This window comes from Coregonus lavaretus (genome assembly GCF_964263955.1).
Source record: "Coregonus lavaretus genome assembly, chromosome: 8".
In the NCBI taxonomy this organism is placed as follows: domain Eukaryota; kingdom Metazoa; phylum Chordata; class Actinopteri; order Salmoniformes; family Salmonidae; genus Coregonus; species Coregonus lavaretus.
Window position 1 is genome coordinate 41,492,835 of NC_139995.1, and position 14,276 is coordinate 41,507,110.

A 14,276-nucleotide genomic window follows, 5' to 3' on the forward strand; every position below is an offset into this window, starting at 1 on the left:
AGTGCTACGGGTCGGTAGGCATTTAGGCAGGTTACCTTAGTGTTCTTGGGCACGGGGACTATGGTGGTCTGCTTGAAACATGTTGGTATTACAGACTCAGACAGGGAGAGGTTGAAAATGTCAGTGAACACACTTGCCAGTTAGTCAGCGCATGCTCGGAGTACACGTCTTGGTAATCCGTCTGGCCCTGCAGCCTTGTGAATGTTGACTTGTTTAAAGGTCTTACTCACATCGGCTATGGAGAGCGTGATCACATAGTCGTCCGGAACAGCTGATGCTCTCATGCATGTTTCAGTGTTACTTGCCTCGAAGCGTGCATAGAAGTAATTCATATAATCTATATATTTATAGGCTGCATTTATTGTAGCCGGGTATTTTAACAAAACAAATTTGAGGACTAGGCTTCCGAAGTTCTATCAACATATCAACTGTTGTACTCGCGCTGCTAAAATCCTTGACCATTGCTATTCGAACTTCCGGGATGGTTATAAGGCCCTCCCCCACCCTCCTTTCAGCAAATCTGACTACAACTCAATTTTGCTCCTCCCTTCCTATAGGCAGCAACTCAACCAGGAAGTAGCCGTGTTAAGGACTATTCAACGCTGGACTGACCAATCGGAACCACACTTCAAGATTGTTTGGATCACGTGGACTGGGATATGTTCCGGGTAGCTTGCGAAAATAATTTAGACGAATACACTGAAACTGAGTTTATCAGGAAGTGTATAGGTGATGTTGTGCCAACTGTGACTATTAAAACCTACCCTAACCAGAAACTGTGGATAGATGGCAGCATTCACGCAAAACTGAAAGCGCGAACCACCGCATTTAACCATGGCAAGGTGACTGGGAATATGGCAGAATACAAACAGTGTAGCTACTCACTCCGCAAGGCAATTAAACTGGCAAAACATCAGTATAGAGACAAAGTGGAGTCGCAATTCAACAGCTCAGACACGAGACGTATGTGGCAGGGTCTACAGACAATCACGGACTACAAAAGGAAAACCAGCCACATCGCCGACACCGATGTTTTGCTTCCAGACATGCTAAACACCTTCGTCGCCTGCTTTGAGGATAACACAGTGCCACCGACGAGGCCCACTAACAAGGACTGTGGCCTCTCCTTCTCCGTGTCCGACATGAGTAAGACATTTAAGCATGTTAACCCCCGCAAGGCTGCCGGCCCAGACGGCATCCCTAGCCGTGTCCTCAGAGCATGCGCAGACCAGCTGGCTGGTGTGTTTACGGACATATTCAATCTCTCCCTTTCCCAGTCCCACATGCTTCAAGATGGCCACCATTGTTCCTGTAGCCAAGAAAGCAAAGGTAACTGAACTAAATGACTATCGCCCCGTAGCACTCACCTCTGTCATCATGAAGTGCTTTGAGAGACTAGTCAAGGATCATATCACCTCTACCTTACCTGTCACCCTAGACCCACTTCAATTTGCTTCCCGCCCCAATAGATCCACAGACGATGCAATCGCCATCACACTGCAACTGCCCGATCCCATCTGGACAAGAGGAATACCTATGTAAGAATGCTGTTCATTGACTATAGCTCAGCATTCAACACCATAGTACTCTCCAAGCTCATCATTAAGCTTGAGACCCTGGGTCTGAACCCCGCCCTGTGCAACTGGGTCCTGGACTTCCTGACGGGCCTCCCCCAGGTTGTGAAGGTAGGAAACAACATCTCCACTTCGCTGATCCTCAACACTGGGGCCCCACAAGGGTGCGTTCTCAGCCCACTCCTGTACTCCCTGTTCACCCATGACTGCGTGGTCAAGCACGCCTCCAACTCAATCATCAAGTTTGCAGACGACACAACAGTAGTAGGCTTGATTAGCAACAATGACAAGACCGCCTAAAGGGAGGAGGTGAGGGCTCTGGGAGTGTGGTGCCTGGAAAATAACCTCCCACTCAACATCAACAAAACAAAGGAGATGATCGTGGACTTCAGGAAACAGCAGAGGGTGCACCCCCCTATCCACATCGACGGGACCGCAGTGGGGAAGGTGGATAGCTTCAAGTTCCTTGGCGTACACATCACCGACAAACTGAAATGATCCACCCACGCAGACAGTTGTCACGGATTCAGCCGAGGCTGCTCCTCCTCCTTGCTCAGGCAGGCTTCGGCGTTCGTCGTCCCCGGAGTACTAGCTACTGCCGATCGATGTTTCGGTGTTTGTCTTGTTTGGTCTTTATTGTTTACACCTGTTTCCCATTATGTTGGATTGTATTCCCTATATTACCCCCTGTCTCTCATTGGTTATTTTGTGTGTGATTGTTCGTTGTCATTTCGGCAGTTGCTTTGTGTTACGGGTCTTTGTGTTTTCCTCCCTGTTTGGAGGTTTGTTGTTTTGTACGTTTTTACTGTGTTCAGTAAAGTACGTTGCCATCCACTCTGTGTCCTGCGTTTGACTTCGCTGACCGCATACACGTCGTGTGACAGAATCACACACCAAGACATGGAGTCAGCAGGAGCGGTGGTGCCAGCTGGATCAATGGAGGAGCGCGTAACACAACAAGCGGCCATGATCCAGGCTCTCGACACCGCCATGGAATGGGTGATGAACACCTTGGAGCGATGGGAAAGAGGAGGTTTGCCCACACCTCCTCCGACGATACCACCACCATTAGCTATACCCATCGCTTCACCTCCGGGGTCCAGTGGGATTCGGCTCTCGCTCCCGAGGGCTTATGATGGCACCGCGGCCGGGTGTCAGGGTTTCCTGCTCCAACTGGAACTCTACCTGGCAACCGTCCACCCGGTGCCCTCGGGATACGAGAGCGTGTCCGCCCTCATCTCCTGTCTGTCCGGCAAGGCGCTGGAGTGGGCCAATGCCGAGTGGAGGGGAATAGACGCCGCTACAGTCAACTATGCGGAGTTCACCCGCCGCTTCAGGGCGGTGTTCGATCATCCCCCAGAGGGGAAGGCGGCGGGTGAGCGTCTGTTCCACCTCAGACAGGGGAAGAGGAGCACGCAGGAGTTCGCACTGGACTTCCGGACTCTGGCTGCCAATGCGGGATGGAATGAGAGGGCCCTCATCGACCACTACAGGTGCAGCCTGAGGGAGGACGTGCGTCGGGAATTGGTCTGCAGGGACACCAACCTAAGCTTCGATCAGCTGGTGGACATGTCGATTCGCCTAGATACCCTGTTGGCTACCCGCGGACGTCCGGAGTCTGGGCCGTCCATTCCATCCCCCAGCACTTCCGAGCCGAGCCCTATGGAGCTCGGGGGTGCTGGTGCTAGGGAGACTAGGAGAGAGACCAGGAGAGAGGCCGTCCCCTGCACCAACTGTGGCCGCAGAGGACACACTGCGGGTCGGTGCTGGGGAGGGTCTCCTAGGAATCGAGGCAGTAGGCAGCGCACTGATGAGTCATTCCAGGTGAGTAAGCACCCAACTCACCCAGAGCTCTCTGTTGTACATATGTGTATTAAAGTTGTGTTTCCCGAGGTTTCTCCTCACTCCCAGCATAAGGCGCTAGTAGATACAGGCGCAGCTGGGAATTTTATCGATCGCCGGTTCACGTATAAGTTAGCGATTCCTATTGTACCAGTTGATGTGCCCTTCCCCATCCATGCCCTAGATAGCCGCCCTTTGGGGTCGGGATTGATTAGGGAGGTCACAGCACCACTTAAGATGAAGACGCAGGAGGGTCATTAGGAGATTATACGGTTGTATTTGATTGACTCTCCTGCGTTTCCCGTGGTGTTGGGGCTTCCCTGGTTAAAATCTCATGACCCCAACATTTCATGGCAACAGAGGGCTCTCAAGGGATGGTCTGATCAGTGTGTCGGGCGGTGTGTAGGTGTTTCTGTAGGGGCAACGACGGTGGAAAGTCCGAACCAAATTCCCACCATGCACATTCCTCCTGAGTATGCCGATTTGGCACTCGCCTTCTGTGAAAAGAAGGCGACTCAATCACCACCTCATCGACAGGGGGATTGTGCGATAGACCTCCAGGTAGGCGCTGCGCTTCCTCATAGTCATGTGTATCCTCTGTCTCAGGAGGAGACGGTGGCTATGGAGACATACGTCACCGAATCTCTGAGACAGGGATACATACGATTGTCCACTTCCCCTGCGTTCTCGCGTTTCTTTTTTGTGAAGAAGAAGGATGGGGGTTTACGCCCGTGTATTGATTACCGTGGTCTCAATCAGATTACAATCAAATACAGCTATCCTCTCCCTCTGATTGCTAGTATACGGGGCGCGATTCTTCACAAAATTGGATCTCAGGAGCGCTTACAACCTGGTGCGCATTAGGGAGGGAGATGAGTGGAAGACAGCATTCAGTACCACCTCGGGTCACTATGAGTACCTCGTCATGCCATACGGTTTAATGAATGCTCCTTCAGTCTTCCAATCGTTTGTGGACGAGATTTTCCGGGATTTGCATGGACAGGGTGTAGTGGTGTATATTGATGACATTCTAATATACTCCGCTACACGAGCCGAGCATGTGTCCCTGGTGCGTCGGGTGCTTGGTAGACTGTTGGAGCATGACCTGTATGTGAAGGCGGAGAAATGTCTGTTCTTCCAGGAGTCCATCTCCTTCCTGGGACATCGGTTGTCCACGTCAGGGGTGGAGATGGAGATTGACCGCGTTTCAGCCGTGCGTAATTGGCAGACTCCCACCACGGTGAAGGAGGTGCAGCGGTTTTGGGGTTTTGCCAATTACTACCGGAGGTTTATCCGGGGCTTTGGACAGGTAGCAGCTCCCATCACCTCCCTGCTAAAGGGGGGCCCGGTGCGTTTGCAGTGGTCGGCTGAGGCGGACAGGGCGTTTAGACATCTGAAGGACCTGTTCACCTCGGCTCCGGTGCTGGCACATCCGGATCCCTCTTTGTCGTTCCAAGTTGAGGTGGATACGTCCGAGGCGGGGATCGGTGCTATACTGTCTCAGCGCTCGGGCACGCCTCCAAAACTCCGCCCCTGTGCTTTCTATTCTAAGAAGCTCAGTCCGGCGGAGCGCAATTATGACGTGGGGGACAGGGAGCTGCTAGCGGTGGTTCAAGCCCTGAAGGTGTGGAGGCATTGGCTTGAGGGGGCTCAACACCCTTTTCTCATTCTGACTGACCATCGTAACCTGGAGTACATCCGGGCAGCGAGGAGACTGAACCCTCGTCAGGCTAGGTGGGCCATGTTTCTTACCCGATTTGTATTTAAGCTCACTTATAGACCAGGGTCACAGAACGGTAAGGCAGACGCCCTGTCCCGATGATATGACACAGAGGAGAGGTCCATTGAGCCCACTCCCATACTTCCGGAGTCTTGTCTGGTGGCACCGGTAGTGTGGGAGGTCGATGCGGACATCGAGCGGGCGTTACGTGCCGACCCTACTCCCCCACAGTGTCCAGAGGGACGGAAGTACGTGCCGCTCGAGGTCCGTGATCGACTGATATATTGGGCTCACACGTCACCCTCCTCTGGTCATCCTGGTATTGGTCGGACAGTGCACTGCCTTAGTGGGAAGTACTGGTGGCCCACCTTAGCTAGGGACGTGAGGGTTTACGTGTCTTCCTGCTCGGTGTGCGCCCAGTGTAAGGCGCCTAGACACCAGCCCAGAGGGAAGTTACAACCCCTACCTGTTCCACAACGGCCGTGGTCTCACCTATCGGTGGATTTTGTCACGGACCTTCCCCCCTCCCAGGGGAACACCACGATCTTGGTCGTTGTGGATCGGTTTTCTAAGGCCTGCCGTCTCATTCCTATGCCAGGTCTCCCTACAGCCCTACAAACGGCCGACGCCCTGTTTACTCACGTCTTCCGGCACTACGGGGTGCCTGAGGATATAGTGTCTGATTGGGGTCCCCAGTTCACCTCTAGAGTCTGGAGGGCGTTTATGGAACGTCTGGGGGTCTCGATTAGCCTTACCTCGGGCTTTCACCCTGAGAGTAATGGGCAGGCGGAGAGAGTAAACCAGGATGTGGGTAGGTTTCTGAAGTCCTATTGCCAGGACCGGCAGGAGGAGTGGTTGGGGTATATCCCATGGGCAGAGATAGCCCAAAACTCACTCCGCCACTCCTCCACTAATCTTACGCCTTTTCAGTGTGTGCTGGGTTATCAGCCAGTCCTGGCACCCTGGCATCAGAGCCAGATCGAAGCCGCTGCGGTGGATGAGTGGTTTCGGCGCTCGGAGGAAACATGGAGCATGTCCATCTGCAGCGGGCTATCAGGCGGCAAAAGGCGAGCGCCGATCGCCACCGCAGTGAGGCTCCGGTGTATGCACCGGGAGATCGGGTCTGGCTCTCGACCCGAAACCTGCTCCTTCGCCTGCCCTGCCGGAAGCTGGGTCGACGGTTTGTGGGGCCATTTAAAGTCCTGAGGAGATTGAACGAGGTATGTTATAGGTTACAACTGCCCATTAAATACCGCATTAACCCCTTGTTCCATGTGTCTCTCCTCAGGCCGGTGGTAGCTGGTCCACTCCAGGAGAATGAGATACGAGAGGCTCCTCCGCCCCCACTAGACATCGAGGGGGCTCCGGCGTTCTCAGTCCGTTCCATCGTGGATTCGAGGCGTCGGATGGGGGGTCTGCAGTATCTCGTGGAGTGGGAGGGGTACGGTCCGGAGGAACGGTGCTGGGTCCCTAGGAGGGACATCCTTGATCCCTCCCTGTTGAGGGATTTCCACCGGAGTCATCCGACTCGCCCTGCTCCGCGTCCTCCTGGCCGTCCCCGAGGCCGGGGTCGGCGCATGGCTGGAGGCGCGCGTCAAGGGGGGGGGGGGTACTGTCACGGATTCAGCCGAGGCAGCTCCTCCTCCTTGCTCGGGCAGGCTTCGGCGTTCGTCGTCCCCGGAGTACTAGCTACTGCCGATCGATGTTTCGGTGTTTGTCTTGTTTGGTCTTTATTGTTTACACCTGTTTCCCATTATGTTGGATTGTATTCCCTATATTACCCCCTGTCTCTCATTGGTTATTTTGTGTGTGATTGTTCGTTGTCATTTCGGCAGTTGCTTTGTGTTACGGGTCTTTGTGTTTTCCTCCCTGTTTGGAGGTTTATTGTTTTGTATGTTTTTACTTTGTTCAGTAAAGTACGTTGCCAGCCGCTCTGTGTCCTGCGTTTGACTTCGCTGACCGCATACACGTCGCGTGACAACAGTGTGGTGAAGAAGGCACAACAGAGCCTCTTCAACCTCAGGAGGCTGAAGAAATTTGGCTTGGCACCTAAAACCCTCACAAACTTTTACAGATGCACAATTGAGAGCATCCTGCCGGGCTGTATCACCGCCTGGTACTGCAACTGCACCGCCCGCAACCGCAGGGCTCTCCAGAGGGTGGTGCGGTCTGCCGAACGCATTACCGGGGGCAAACTACCCGCCCTCCAAGACACCTACAGCACCGATGTCACAGGAAGGCCAAAAAGATAATCAAGGACATCAACCACCCGAGCCACTGCCTGTTCACCCCTCTATCATCCAGAAGGCGAGGTCAGTAGAGGTGCATCAAAGCTGGGACCGAGAGAATGAAAAACAGATCCTCAAAAAGTTATACAGCTACACCATCGAAAGCATCCTGACTGTTTGCATCACCGCCTGGTATGGCAACTACTCGGCCTCCGATCGCAAGGCACTACAGAGGGTAGTGCGTACGGCTCAGTACATCATTGGGGCCAAGCTTCCTGCCATCCAGGACCTCTATACCAGGCTGTGTCAGAGGAAGGCCCTAAAAATTGTCAAAGACTCCAGCCACCCTAGTCATAGACTGTTCTCTCTGCATTTCACTGTAAGGTCTACACCTGTTGTATTCGGCGCATGTGACAAATACAATTTGATTTGATTTAATCTATCCCATTTCAAGATCAATCTTTACAAGTATATAGGGGGTTTGGTGGTAGGAGAAAGTGGCTAGCTAGGGTGTAGGGGCTAGTTGCAGGGGCTAGGGTGTACTGAAGAGGCTAAGGGGTTACTAATGATCCCGTCCCTATGGTTGATAATTTCAGCAAATTATTACAACTGAAAACAGACTTGCTTTTTAACTGTCAGTAAATAATATCTTAAAACAAGGATGTATGAAGTTTATCAGTGTTTTAGTGAAGGCAGCGGAAACCCTAATTCAAACAGGTGAATGAGGCTTATTGAGTTTTGTTGCATAATGGAAAAGCCATAGAGATATGAGAGAGATACAGTGAGGGAAAAAAGTATTTGATCCCCTGCTGATTTTGTACGTTTTCCCACTGACAAAGAAATGATCAGTCTATAATTTTAATGGTAGGATTATTTGAACAGTGAGAGACAGAATAACAACAGAAAAACGCATGTCAAAAATGTTATAAATTGATTTGCATTTTATTGAGGGAAATAAGTATTTGACCCCTCTGCAAAACATGACTTAGTACTTGGTGGCAAAACCCTTGTTGGCAATCACAGAGGTCAGACGTTTCTTGTAGTTGGCCACCAGGTTTGCACACATCTCAGGAGGGATTTTGTCCCACTCCTCTTTGCAGATATTCTCCAAGTCATTAAGGTTTCGAGGCTGACGTTTGGCAACTCGAACCTTCAGCTCCCTACACAGATTTTCTATGGGATTAAGGTCTGGAGACTGGCTAGGCCACTCCAGGACCTTAATGTGCTTCTTCTTGAGCCACTCCTTTGTTGCCTTGGCCGTGTGTTTTGGGTCATTGTCATGCTGGAATACCCATCCACGACCCTTTTTCAATGCCCTGGCTGAGGGAAGGAGGTTCTCACCCAAGATTTGACGGTACATGGCCCCATCCATCGTCCCTTTGATGCGGTGAAGTTGTCCTGTCCCCTTAGCAGAAAAACACCCCCAAAGCATAATGTTTCCACCTCCATGTTTGATGGTGGGGATGCTGTTCTTGGGGTCATAGGCAGCATTCCTCCTCCTCCAAACACGGCGAGTTGAGTTGATGCCAAAGAGCTCGATTTTGGTCTCATCTGACCACAACACTTTCACCCAGTTCTCCTCTGAATCATTCAGATGTTCATTGGCAAACTTCAGACGTGCCTGTATATGTGTTTTCTTGAGCAGGGGGACCTTGCGGGCCCTGCAGGATTTCAGTCCTTCACGGCGTAGTGTGTTACCAATTGTTTTCTTGGTGACTATGGTCCCAGCTGCCTTGAGATCATTGACAAGATCCTCCCGTGTAGTTCTGGGCTGAATCCTCACTGTTCTCATGATCATTGCAACTCCACGAGGTGAGATCTTGCATGGAGCCCCAGGCCGAGGGAGATTGACAGTTCTTTTGTGTTTCTTCCATTTGTGAATAATCGCACCAACTGTTGTCACCTTCTCACCAAGCTGCTTGGCGATGGTCTTCCAGCCCATTCCAGCCTTGTGTAGGTCTACAATCTTGTCCCTGACATCCTTGGAGAGCTCTTTGGTCTTGGCCATGGTGGAGAGTTTGGAATCTGATTGATTGATTGCTTCTGTGGACAAGTGTCTTTTATACTGGTAACAAGCTGAGATTAGGAGCACTCCCTTGAAGAGTGTGCTCCTAATCTCAGCTCGTTACCTGTATAAAAGACACCTGGGAGCCAGAAATCTTTCTGATTGAGAGGGGTCAAATACTTATTTCCCTCATTAAAATGCAAATAAATGTATAACATTTTTGACATGCGTTTTTCTGGATTTTTTTGTTGTTATTCTGTCTCTCACTAATAAATCTACCATTAAAATTATAGACTGATAATTTCTTTGTCAGTGGGCAAACGTACAAAATCAGCAGGGGATCAAATACTTTTTTCCCTCACTGTAGGAGTGGTCACTGAGAGTATAAAAGGGTTCAGCAGCCCATGGAGCAATGTACAGAGCAACTGTGGGCAAACTACTCATATGTGTTGGTAAGTGGAAGTACTCTCTGGCTTATTTAGCTTATAACTAACTGTACTAAAGCTAACATTTTATTTTATATTTGAATTGTAATGACAATCACCAACATTCAAACATACAAGGCTCTATACTAATTATCTGGCTCCCTGGGGAGGGAATAGACCACTGGCAAATGTCCTCTAGCTATGCATTTTGTCAATGCTGCTGTGGTCAATGTCTGTTTCTAAGGACTGGGATTGCCAGCCCCATGACTGTCAGAACGCTGCGTGTGGATGTGGTGCAGGGAATCAAGCGCAGGAACAAGGGTGTTCGTCAACAGACTTTAGTAATCCAAAAACAGGTGCATTGCCAACCCAACCGGGAGGCAAGAACAAATTACGCACACAAACAACAGTGCGCAAAAACAAGAAAAGGCGCACGCAGTGCGGACTCTCGATACTAACAACACGAGAGAGGAAACTCCTCAATAGCAACAGCTGACAATAATAATCACACATAACACCTGACCCAACACACGATAACTAAATAGGAAACAAAATCAAACACTAACAAGGGACAGGTGTACAAACAGACAAAACCAAACAAACATGAAACATCGAACGGTGGCAGCTAGTACTCCGGGGACGACGACCGCCGAAGCCTGCCCGAACAAGGAGAAGGAGCAGCCTCGGCCGAAACCGTGACAATGACCAGCCTACACGCTTAGAAAAAAAGAGTTCCAAAAGGGTTCTTCGGCTGTCCCCATAGGGCAACCTTTTTTGGTTCCAAGTATAATTATTTTGGGTTCCATGTAGAGTCCTCTGTGGAAAGGGTTCTACATGGAACTCAAAAGGGTTCTACCTGGAACCAAAAAGGGTTCTTCAAAGGGTTATCCTATGGGGACAGCTAAAGAACCCTTTTAGGTTCTAGATAGCACCTTTTTTTCTAAGAGTGTATATTCATGTCTGAGGGGACGGAATAGTAGAACATCAGCACATTATTTCATTATTATTACAGTTCTGAATTATATATATATATATATATTTAAATAATAATAATAATTGCTTCTTCCTTTCTTTATTTCTGTCGCTCTCGCTTCCTCTCTCTCTTCTTCTCTTTCTCTCTCTAGGACTGGCTCACCTGCTGCATGTGAAGCTAGGTACATTTTATTTACATGTAGCAAACCAGAGAACAATGAAGTCTGTCAACCCTGACTCTAAAACTGCCTAACTCTACCATTACTAATACCCTTCCATAGGATCCTCCTACATCCTGTCCTGTTATTTCACTAACTGGGGCCAGTATTTGATCGCTGACGTGAACCCCTTCCTCTGTGACCATCTGATCTATGCCTTCGCCTGCATGGCCAACAACGAGATCAAGACCTCTGAATGGAACGATGAGATACTCTTCGGACAATTCCAGGCCTTCAAGAACCAGTGAGAGAGACACACATGCATAAACACACAGACAAACACACACTCTTGCAGGCAGGCATGCACGCGCGCACGCACATACACACTCATGCAGGCGTGCACACAAACTCGCCCAGGCACGCACGCATGCAGGCACACACACACACAAATGCAGGCACACATTCTCATTCAGGCACCTACACACACATACCTAAACTATGACTAACCCCAACTCTCGTATTTGCTTACAGGAACAGCAACCTGAAGACTCTGCTGGCCATAGGAGGAGGGAACTTTGGCACTCAGCCGCAAGTGGAGATACACACACACACGCACGGACGCACACACACACACACAGACACACCCTGTGTCTGAGCCGTGTATGTCCCAATGTTCACAGAGATGGTGTCCAGTACAGCCAACCGCCAGACGTTCATCAACAGTGCGATCAAGTTTCTGAGGCAGTACCAGTTTGATGGCCTGGATATTGACTGGGAGTTCCCCGGATCCAAAGGCTCCCCGCCAACAGACAAGTACAGATTCACCATCCTGGTGGAGGTCAGACTCACACACACACATACATACACACACATGAATGAACAAACACACCCCTCTGTGTACTGTCTCCCTCTAGGAGCTGATGGCTGCCTTCGAGGCTGAGGGAAAGAAGACCAACCGTCCTCATCTGATGCTGATTGCAGCTGTGTCTGCAGATCCCCAAGATTGGACCGTCAGTACACACACTGGGCCTCATTGATATATCAGTTCTTATGAAAAATGTGTACACAAAAACATGCATGATCTATCAAATACTACCTTGCATATTGGAAATGGTTTGTTTATTCAAGCCACTAAATATTAATTTGTATCTCTCTCCCTCTCTCTCCCTCTCAGGGTGTTGGACTTCCTGCATGTGATGACCTATGACTTCTATGGATCTTGGGAATTCACCACTGGAAAAAACAGCCCTCTCTACCAAGGACCGGCTGATCAGGGAAACCATATCTATTACAATGTAGTGAGACTCTCTCACTCTACTTCCCTCTTTCTTTTTCTCCCTCTCTCATATTTCTCTCTACCCATCTCTTACTCTCTCTCTTCCCCTGTTTATCAAATTGGTCTCTTCCTGCCTGTCTAGTTTCCAGTTGAGAGTGAGTAACACATCTTTATTTTTCCAACCTTTGCTCCTTCTCTCTCTAGTGTTCTCACTACCAGATACTGTGTGTTGTCAGGACTATGCTATGAAGTACTGGAAAAGCAATGGTGCCCCCGCCGAGAAGCTCCTGGTTGGATTTGCCATCCACGGCAACACCTTTCAGCTGGCAAGTGGCTCTAAAACTGGTGTGGGCACTCCCACCATCGGCCCAGGCCCTGCCGGACCCTTCACCAGTCATGCTGGCTTCTTGGCCTACTACGAGGTAACTGACACAGGACCAGGATACTGTAGGTCTGACATTGCACCCTATTCCCTACACAATGCACTACTTGTGTGCTCTGGTCAAAGGTAGTGTACTATATGGGGAACAGGGTGCCATTTTGGACTCAATCACAGTGTGTGTTTGTGAGTGATTACATCTGCAGCTTCCTGAAGCAGGCTTCCAGTTGAAGACGATGTATACTCCCAACCCTAACGTAAGTGTGTGTGTCTTTAGATCTCCACCTTCCTGAAGCAGGGAGTGATCGAGGTCTGGGACTTTCCCCAGATGGTGCCCTACGCCTACAACAAGCAGAACGTGTGGGTCGGATACGATAACGTCAAGAACTTCCAAAACAAGTTCTGTGTTTGTGTGGGAGTGCATCTGTGGGGGAAAATATATGACTAGAGGGTAATGGAGTAGAATCCTACTCTGTTACAATAAGGCTAATAATATATGCCACTTCGCATATGCTTTTATCCAAAGTGATTTATAGTACTGCGTCAAACCCACGATTTTGACTTTGGAAGCACCATTCGCTGCCAACTGAGTTCAAGTTCTACCACATACAAAAATCAAATTTCACCCCCTTATGTAAACCCTCCACTACCCTCTCTCCCTACCCCTACAGATCAAATGGCTGAAAAACAATAGCTTCGGAGGAGCCATGGTGTGGAGTCTGGCAATGGATGACTTCTCTGGAACCTTCTGCGGAGAGGGCAGATACCCAAAAGTCTGGACTGGGAACCGGAGCCGGTGAGAGACACACACACACACAAACGCAAGCCTGCATGCACACACAAACATTCACAACCCTCTCCATCACTATGTCAACCAGAACTGGGTTAAAATAGTACTTGAAATGATATCAACCCCCTCTCTCTTCCATCTCTCCCAGGTCGTTTCATCAGCTTCAAGTGAAACCATGGTTCCCCCCTATTAAATAGTTCCTACCCCCATGAAGGAGCTGGGTCTAAAGGCTGTGTGGTTGTTAGGGCCACTGTTGTCATAGCCTATTCTAACATCAGCTCCATGTAATATGTCTAATCCATTATAACACCAGCTCCATGTAATATGTCTAATCCATTATAACACCAGCTCCATGTAATATGTCTAATCCATTATAACACCAGCTCCATGTAATATGTCTAATCCATTATAACACCAGCTCCATGTAATATGTCTAATCCATTCGAACATCAGCTCCATGTAATATGTCTAATCCACTCCCAAAATTTGAATGCTTCCTGCTGTCTCTGTCACTTTACTTCCTCCACTCTGCGTGTCTTTGAGGTCAACTACATTGCACTTGAACTGTGCACAATAACTGATCTACAAATCACCTTGCATCCCACATAACTACTCAGTATGTGATCAAGATTCTGCACCTCACCTTGCTCAAACTAATTGCCTCAAACACCCTCTGTCGGTTTAGTTTCCATACAATCCATTTCACCACAGAGAAGTAAGCAGTAAGAGAGAAGTCCTTTATTAAAGGCTGACAGACAGTACAAAGGACACAGAGCTTAGACTGAGTGGTCATTAACATGACATAGTTTAAGTTAAGGCACTGACATTTAACACGTAGGAAACATGTACACAAACACAGAACATAGAAAATTGAATACACTTCAACTTCATTTCAAATCTGTGATGT

The 14,276-nt window shown here is 49.4% G+C and overlaps 1 pseudogene across 1 annotated transcript; it reads left to right on the forward strand.

Moving 5' to 3' along the window:
- Window positions 1–9,781: 9,781 nt before the first annotated feature.
- LOC311134056 (acidic mammalian chitinase-like) lies at window positions 9,782–13,540 on the forward strand (annotated as a pseudogene). The gene is made up of 11 exons: window positions 9,782–9,821; window positions 10,919–10,948; window positions 11,048–11,228; window positions 11,456–11,516; window positions 11,601–11,762; window positions 11,839–11,951; window positions 12,099–12,222; window positions 12,437–12,622; window positions 12,857–12,979; window positions 13,251–13,375; window positions 13,518–13,540. The product of its transcript is annotated as an acidic mammalian chitinase-like (transcript).
- The last annotated feature ends 736 nt before the right edge of the window (window positions 13,541–14,276 follow it).